Source organism: Lactuca sativa, chromosome 1, assembly GCF_002870075.4.
Source record: "Lactuca sativa cultivar Salinas chromosome 1, Lsat_Salinas_v11, whole genome shotgun sequence".
Taxonomy (NCBI): domain Eukaryota; kingdom Viridiplantae; phylum Streptophyta; class Magnoliopsida; order Asterales; family Asteraceae; genus Lactuca; species Lactuca sativa.
The window spans coordinates 20,786,578-20,796,036 of NC_056623.2; the positions used below are offsets into that span (position 1 = coordinate 20,786,578).

At 40.9% G+C, this 9,459-nt stretch overlaps 1 non-coding gene across 1 annotated transcript; it reads left to right on the plus strand.

Moving 5' to 3' along the window:
- The first annotated feature begins 7,973 nt into the window (after positions 1 to 7,973).
- On the plus strand, positions 7,974 to 8,080 carry LOC111915772 (small nucleolar RNA R71). Its single transcript, XR_002858270.1, has one exon. It is a non-coding gene; the product is annotated as a small nucleolar RNA R71 (small nucleolar RNA).
- The last annotated feature ends 1,379 nt before the right edge of the window (positions 8,081 to 9,459 follow it).

The following is a 9,459-nucleotide window of genomic DNA, read 5'->3' on the forward strand; positions in this document are numbered from 1 at the left end:
TCTGGATTGCCTTTCGGGCCCACGGCTCACACCTGGCTTGCCATCAAGCCCACAGTACGAGTCTCCCTCAGCTCGTGTCTGGATTGCTTTCGGGTTTGTTGGTTACTACACGGAGCAGTATCACCTCAACCCCTCACACATAATATATCAACATATAACATAACCATTGAGCATGCAGATAATCATATAACAAAAAGGTAGTCCTACAAATCTACCTAACTGGCATAACCACTAGCATGCAACACTAACTCATACTTGACATTTAACACTGCTAGGATAACATATCCAATGGGCCGACCTTGGTGCCTTAGACCCCTTATTATAGTGAGGATTACTCACCTCGCAAGTAGCGCCGAATTGCTTTAAATCTCTCACTGGTGTCCCCCTTGGGAATCCCGAACTATCACATCATCAATACTAAGTTAATACCCAAAATACCCTTCTTGACTAAGTTTCCACAACACACATTAAGTCCATTTTCTTTATTGGGCCAAGGCCTAATTACCAAGCCCTTGACTTGAAAGTCTAAATATAAAGTCCATAATTGGCCCAATTTACTAAATTGGGCCTAACCTCATGATCCACTACCACTACCCGGCCTAAAACCCCTTAGTTACAAAGTCCAACAAAGTCCAAAATCCATTTAGCCCATAAGCAACCCAAAACCCAAAGCCCATTTGTCAATGGCCCAACAGAGGACGTACGCGGGGCGTACTCCTATGGTACGTGGGGCATACTCATCCAGACATTCACCACCATCGGGGTGGTTGACCCAGTACGCTGTGCATACTAGATATACACTGGGTGTACCGGGCAATTTGCTAAAACCTTGTTAAGTGCTTAATGGCTTAAGCATTTAAGCCCAAACTTCAGATCCAGAGATCTAACATGCCTAGGATCCATAAAGTCATGACCTTTATCTCTTTGGACGTCCATAAAGTCCTTAATCTTGGTCTTAATCCATTAAGACCTTATTTTCCATGCATGGGACACATTCAGCTAATGGGACCTCATTTTTATCATTCAAGGTCTCTTCAAGAGTCTGGAAGGACAACTCTTTTCGTCCAAATCACAACATGCACCACCTCATGGCTTTTGGGACAAGAAATGCTTCTAATAAATTAAAATGATGAGATTTATACATATGTGCATAAATTTTGGAGCTTTATACCTTCTGGAGCTTCTTGAGCACAAGCTAACTTCATATCCACAAGCTTGATCTTCTTCTCCTACAATTTGATGCAATGCCTTCCTCTTAAAACACTCAAGAATACACCAAATAAACTTAAGCACACAAAGGAGGGACTAGGGTTTGGAGAGAACGAATGAAATATGTGGATGATGAGGTTAGAGAGGTTCTGGTGCTCATAATGTTGCTTATATAGGCCCCAAACCCTAAACATTAAGGTTTCATCCTGACGTTAGTACGCCCAGCGTACTAAGGCAGACCTTAGTACGCTTAGCGTATGATGTGCACAAAAGTACTCACTAATTTTAATATTTATAACCTAACAAACTTAACTAACTATGCACTTATACGTAGTGTACCTAGTCAGATTACAGTATAGCTTGGGTAAGTCGGGTGTCGATCACAGGGAACGGTGTTCTAATTAATTTACTTACTATTAAATTAACCTAATTTATTAACAAGATTAAGAAGGGGTTTTATCTGGTTTTACAAGATCAGATGAACTTAAATCAAATTCAATAAATAAAAACACACTCTTGTTTAGTTTTGAATCCACTTCTCCCTTATGGCTAGCTAATGATTACGGATTATTAAGTTGTTTTTTCGTTGTATTAGTAATTTAGTTTTATCTTACCAATAATTAACTAATTCATGTCAAACCATGTATGTTCACACATAATTAAACACAAAACTAATTATGAATGTGAATATGCTATGTAAGATTTGTTGTATAAACGCAATTCGTATCCATCAAGGAAATCCTCCGCGTCATGATGTTTATCTTCTGGAACACCCGTGCCACGTCGTGGGCTTGATTGGCACGTCGTGAACTGAGTGTTTATCGTGAATTTATTCTTTTCTTGCCTTCCAAGCCTCCCATGTTCCACATTTTGGCACTTTTGGTCCCTTTCTTCGAAAATCCTTTATATTGACTGAAAATAACAATTTAAAGTCATAAGTATCATTATTCTAAACAAAAATGTACTTAAATATTGCCTAAAAATAAGTACAAATATGGAAATATCAAAATACCCCACACTTAGGCTTTGCTTGCCCTCAAGCAAATTCAAACTTAATTCTTAATTACTAACACCACATAGAACAATCCGACTCTAGTTCAGCCATTATGCCAAGACCTCAACGCATGCTTTTGTGTCTAAAATTTTCCTAAAGTACCCCCCCATACTTTAAATACTCACAATCTTCATAAAAACTCGCCCACTTTTTCCGAACAATGCTCATTTTATGCAACCCTCCGAATCCATCCTTAGAAAACCTCCTTATCCTCAAGGTATTTTTAGTTGAGCAACCTAAGCATACATAATCTAGAATTACAATCATTGATACCACTATGGAGCTCTTTTGGAATTCTTCATTTCTTTGACAATTGATCTCTTTGAATTCACCACCTTATTTGATTTGATTTCTGGTATCTTCAACTTTTTGGATTTCTTGGAATTTTGATCTTTTGATCTTCACTTTATTTGCTCCAAAATTCTTCACACTTTTCTCGTAATTCTCTTTCTTTTTTTCTTTTACATGTAACTCACTTTTTTTTTTCACTCATAACCTACATGCTTAAGTAGAGGCGCTCAACCTCAACCTTTATTGGCTAATGATAATAATTTTCCTGGATACATTTCAGGTTTAGGCTGCTAAACATATTTCATCCCTCAAACCAAGCGGGGTTGTGTTTTTGTTCCATGATTTCACTAAAATAAGGGAGGCCACAAATGCACTATAACGTGTATTGGCTCAACTAAACATTTGAACTTTCATCGGATCATCCCACATAATACTAGCAATTATAGCTCTAATTAATAATACTAGATTGAATTATTGAAAAATTTCAAAATTTTCTAGCAATTTACTTTTTCTACCCCTACCCCACACTTATTTGATACAATGTCCTCATTGTATAAAAATAAATAAAAATTAAAGAAAAGGGAGAAAAAGGAACAGACTCCCCTGGGATAGTGGCATGAGCATCTCCAAAAGTGTGGAAAAAGTGCATCTTGAATATGGACTCCAAAAATAGAACTTGGTATAGAACTGGTTGAATACGTAAATAAACGTCGAACATTACTCGAAACTTCAATTCTTCAAAGTGGGTATTTGTAAGGAAAATTGTGACAATGATAAACTGGGTCACATCGTGGCAGGTAACTGGCCACGTCGTGATATGGGTTGAAACCGCGAACACCAAAAGGCTGAATTTCTTCAAATTGTAAGAGTGCCACGACGTCGCATAAGGATTCCACGTCGTGGAAACTGGGCATCAGCAGAAAATGGCTTATTTGTTTTAGTGACTCTAGCAACTTTGACCAATGGCTAACTGGTTTCAGACGCTTCTATGCAAATATATTTCCCAACGATAACCTCTCTCCTAATATACCCCACACTTATTTTGAATTGTGGGTTTCGACTCACGACTCTAAGCTTCCTTGACTAGACAAACACGACTCGAAAGTTAACCTTTTATGCTCCTTAGAATTCCAATGCTAATCTGAAAAAAAAAATGGACAACCCAAAAGAAAGAAAAAGTAACATCATAGTTTAATAATGTTTTACATCACACACCAAATGCATCATAAAAAAACTACTTAAAAACAAAACAAAAGAAATAAAATCAACCATCATCTTGATCTTGTGCTCCACTTGGCCCTGCCCCATCATTTTGCGGACGCCATAGTTCCTCCCATGTCGGAAAATAGGGATACTGTGGTGGCATAAAAGGTGGTCGGGTCACACCCAAATGCGAATAAATACCCTCAGTAAGTTGGGTATGGTAAATGGCATGCCCCCGTAGATTATCTAAATACGTTCCCACCCGACTCTGAAAAGGGTCGGTGGGCACTCCCTGCACATACTGCGAAGCAGTACGCTCTCGCTCGACTTCACCTCTAGCCCGTACATTCCGACGCCGCGGTCTGGCTAGTGGTTGCTGTCCCGGCGGCACCTCCTCCTGCTCGTCATCTATCGACGGTATAACAAAACGACCCCCGATATTCACCACCGCTCGCATCACACCCAAGACTTGAATGGTGAAGTCTGTGTCCGGGAATCGAGTAAGATTCCTCACAAAGTCATGGGTCAAAATATGATATGACCTAGCCAGGCGAGTAACCAAATGCCCCACAGTAATTGGGCTCCCAGGCCTAGAATTGGCCGCTTTCTTCCCCATAAACCTCGCCAACATATAAGGTAAATCACAGCAAACTCCCGGGGTAATAAGAGTCCATAAATAAAATAGATTCTGAATAGGGACCTTATCACCATGATGCTTGTGATTTATTGAAAAAGTGATAAGGCGGTGCAAAAATCGGAAAACAGGATTCCGAATTTGTGACTCACTCGAGTCACGATTGTTGTACTCATGGTTAGAAATGCCCCGCTAGAACTGTACATCCAAAGTACCCGGAGCAAAATCCTGCACACATCCAAGCAAGAACGGAATGAAAAGTGGAGATTGCGTCTCAACTTCCGTATAGAGCCCCATACGCCAAGCAAATTCCCGAAGACTACACTCTCGATATACACCTCCCAAACGAAACACAAGTGCCCGGTTGTAGGTGAAATCAGGGGTGCGTTCCTCGAAGCATACATTAGAGAATAACTCTACTGACAATTCCCAGTACACGGGTTCTTGAATGGCGAATAAATTCCTCCGCCCGTGACAAGTGAAAGAAAATTGGTCCCCTTCGTATGTTTTCGACCAATAGCGTGTCAACTCTGCAACCATTCCCACTCCACCAAGCCATCCCCAATCGATAATTGGAGCTATTGCAAACTCCCTATTATATAACCATCCAAGCCGATTCTCGTAGGTAGTTAGCAACGGTCGGGGAATGTTTTGAGGAAACTGGTATAAGGGATGTATGCTTGCTACATCTATCGGGTTTTCCTCCTGTTGAACAGCTCGTCGAGGTCCCATTTCTGCAAACAAAAGCAAACCAAAGCAGCAAACAACCAACACATTAAACAATTTAAACCTGTTCACAGAAGTCATGACGTGGCCAGGCTGCGCCACGTCGTGGGTCGCGTCGGTCACAGCTTCAAGATCGGACTATATGCATGCTGTATCTACCAAAATCAATAGTTGGGGTTTGTTCCTATGACCATTTAAGGGATATTTAATCTAAAATTAACAACTATATTCAACCAATTTTGTAAATCATATCAACCCTAATCATGAAAACTTGAAATTGGAAGAAGTAACTACAAAATAATGAGTAAAACACGTACCAAGTAGATTAATTGGCAAGATCTTGCAAGGAAATTGGAAGTAGAATAAGACATTGGCTGTGGGGTTATGATGTTCCCGTTTGTGCGGCAGTCTCCAAATGGGGAGTGACAATTATCGGTCAAAGGGTTTTAAGGAATTGGTCCCTCCTGATTTTTAAAGGCCACGACGTGGATGTCTATGCCCACGTCGTGGACCTTAAGTCTGCTTCAGAATCGCGTGTTTTCATTTCGACCCACGATGTGGCGGGCTATGCCCACGTCGTGGAAACTGCCAGATGCAAAATTTTAATAAACTCTAACATATTAACTAATTACTTTGCATATCATTCATTATTTAAAGGTCCCCACAACTTATTCTTTACTAATTACTAGTTATTAGATGATGAGTTGATGTTTTTCCTAAATAAAAGCTAAGAAAGAAAAGAGAGAAAAGAGAAAAAAATTTAAAAGGAAAATGCAAACCAAACTCGGGTTGCCTCTCGAGAAGCGCTTCTTTTTCTTGGAGTCTTGAGCTGGACTCCGTGCCTCCTACGTTGAATCTTCAGAAGAGTCTACCACCAGGATCTTTTGTTCCTTGAATCGCCGCTTGTAAGCTTGAACTCTCCTTTTATACGCCTTCTTTGAATTTTCCCTTTTAGCTTTTCCATCTTCTTCAAGCTTACGTTTTGTGCCCTTCGTTTGTTCCTTGCATTCGATAGCATTCTCCTCCTCTTTCACCACCGGCTTTGTTACTCTTGAAGTGACTTCCTCTTCGTCACTTGTCATTTCCACGTCCTCTTCGCTCACCCAAGAAGGCGGGCTCTTGTAAGCTATGACTTCAATCACATATGGAACAGATGCCCTTGGTTTGGTCCTCTTGACTTGATGAACTGCCTTTATCTCTTCTTCCATAAGCTTTTCCAGTTCTTCTAGTTCATTCTCTTCATTAATTGTCAACACCTCTTCTTTATCTTCTTGAAAGTCATCTTTTATCCCAAAGACTTCTTGTTCATCTCCAACCCTCAAAGTGAGCTTGGACTCGCGGATATCAACTAGGGATCCAGCAGTGTTAAGCAATGGCCTGCCAAGGATTATTGGAACATCCGGATCTTCTTTCATGTCCAAGACTACAAAGTCTATTGGAATTTTTTTTTTCCAATTTTTACCAAAATATCCTCCACGATGCCGCGGGGTTGTATCACCGAACGATTTGCCATGTGAATCTTCATTTTTGTAGCCTTCATCTTCTGAATCTCCAATTTTTGATAAAATGAAAAAGGCATTAGATTAATGCTAGCCCCAGAATCGGCTAAAGCATTAACCTTCATTTTGTTCCCAAACTCACATGGAAGAGTGAGGCGTCCAGGATCCCCCATCTTTTCTGGTGTTTCTCCCAACACAACTTTTGAAGTTTGTTCACTTAGAAGCACTATAGACTGCTTCTTTAATTGCCTTCGCGTATCTATCAAGTCTTGCAGTAATTTCTGGTTCTCGGGGGCTTTGGATAAAGACTCGACAAAGGGGGTATTAATTGGGATCCCCTTCACATGCTTTACGAACTCCAAATGCTCCTTCTCCAGTTGACTGAGGGTAGCTCGGGTGGGAAATGGCAGAGGTGGATGATAAGTTGGACTGGGCTCAAAGGATTTTTGATCAGACTTGCGCCACGTCGTGGCCAGAGGAGTGCCACGTCGTGGCCAGAGGAGTGCCACGTCGTGGCGAGTCTGGTTCAGCACTTTCTCCATTTTCGATCCTTGATTTCTTGGGCTGCTGCGGTTCTTCTTCCAATGCTTCCAGGAATTCAGATATTGCATCTTCTTCAATATCGATGGCCATTACGTGAGATTGGGTCTTTACTTCGGGATTCTTCGGGGACAATTTTTCATGGACTAGAGTGGCTAGTTGACCAAATTGTACTTCAAGGTTATGGATGGAGGCTTGCTGGTTCTTTATCAATGTTTGTTGTTCCATGATAGCGGAATCAGTGGCATCGTGTCTCTTTTCTGAAGCCTCCATAAACTTCATCAAAATGGTCTCTAGGTACGGTTTCTTCTCGGCCGGTGACTGCTCCTTTTGATATAGGCCTCGACCTGTCTGCCTATATTTCTCTTCTTTTTGCCTCTTATACTCTTCATATGGCAGCCACTCCTTCTTCGGTTTCCTGCAGTCCTCATCAAATTTATCCCCACTAGAATAGCATACTTGAGCTCTTCTGTTCCCAAACTCATCTATATTGCAGTCCTTGGTCAAGTGTGGACCACTGCATCTCTCGCACCCCACTCTTATGGCATGTATCGACTGGTCCATTTGTGTTATCCTGCGATCCATGTTATTCAGCATGGCCATGACAGCTACAATTTCTTCAGTTTGGGCCCCTCCACCGCCTTTGATTCCATCTTGCCTTGGGTTGTGGTATTCGCAAGAGTGTTTCGTGAATTCTTCAATTAGCTCCTTAACCTCCCTTGGATTTTTCTTTGTCAATGGTCCTTGAGAATCAAGGAGTTGTCTTGTCATCACATTGACCCCATCATAAAAGATTGACATCTCTTGCTGCACATTTAGGTCATGTTGAGGGCAATTTCTGAGCAAGCCCTTGTACCTTTCCCATGCTTCATATAGTGACTCCCCCGGCCGTTACTCAAAGTTGGCTATTGCCTTCTTGAGTTTGGATATCTTGGATGGCGGGCAAAACTGGTCCAGAAATTGCTCACGCATTTGAGCCTAAGTGGTGATTGTACCTGGTGGGAATGCTTTCAACCACTCCTTAGCAGCTCCTTTGAAAGTGATGGGAAGCATCCTAAGCAAGACTGTGTTTCTGTTGACATTTGGGACATTGAAGTAATCTGCAATGTCATTGACTTCATCTAGATGCTTAAAAGCATCCTCATGATCTTTCCCGAAAAATGGGATGTCCTTCAGTGCGGTTAGTATGTGTCCCTTCAGCTCGAATGTGGCAGTGGCAGGTATTGCGGGTTGGACTAAACCGGGACCCATATCCTCTCGGATCCGCTTCTTGTAAGCTCCCATGGACATTTCTTCAATCGCTGCCATCTCGTTCCTTGGCTCGTTCTTGGGTTCGCTTGTGTGTTCCTTGGCTCGTTCTCGGCTCCCAAATTCTGGCTCGGTCTCGCTTTCGGACTCGGTCTGGACGGGTGTATGATCCAAATGCTCAAGATTGCTCTTGTGCTTCGCTGATAAACTTGACTCTCCTGTCTTCTTTCCCGACTTCCTAGAAAAGGCTGACTTCAGTTCTTGCAAGGGCGTCTTTTTCTTATGAAGTGCAGATTCGGGATCTTCCAGTGGTGGCACCAAGTGTGTGTTTGAGCTTCTGGTCATGAACTCCTGCAACTTGCTAAACTAAAAACGTAAAACTGAACTAAAATAAGAAAAACTAACTTCAAACTAAAAAATCTAGTTTTTAACTGTCCACGTCGTGGCCAGAGTAGTGCCACGTCGTGGACTCTGTGAATAACAGAAAAAATTATTTTGCTGAAAAATTAACTTTTTGTGGGTTTTTACTCCACAGGAAGGATCGATCAATTTAATGCAAATAAATAAGCTAAAAACTAAGCCATTCCCCGACAATGGCGCCAATAACTTGATGTGCATAAAAGTACTCACTAATTTTAATATTTATAACCTAACAAACTTAACTAACTATGCACTTATAGGGAGTGTACCTAGTCAGATTACAGTATAGCTTGGGTAAGTCGGGTGTCGATCACAGGGAACGGTGTTCTAATTAATTTACTTACTATTAAATTAACCTAATTTATTAACAAGTTTAATAAGGGGTTTTATCTGGTTTTACAAGATCAGATGAACTTAAATCAAATTCAATAAATAAAAACACACTCTTGTTTAGTTTTGAATCCACTTCTCCCTTATGGCTAGCTAATGATTACGGATTATTAAGTTGGTTTTTCGTTGTATTAGTAATTTAGTTCTATCTTACCAATAATTAACTAATTCATGTCAAACCATGTATGTTCACACATAATTAAACACAGAACTAATTATGAATGTAAATATGCTATGTAAGATTT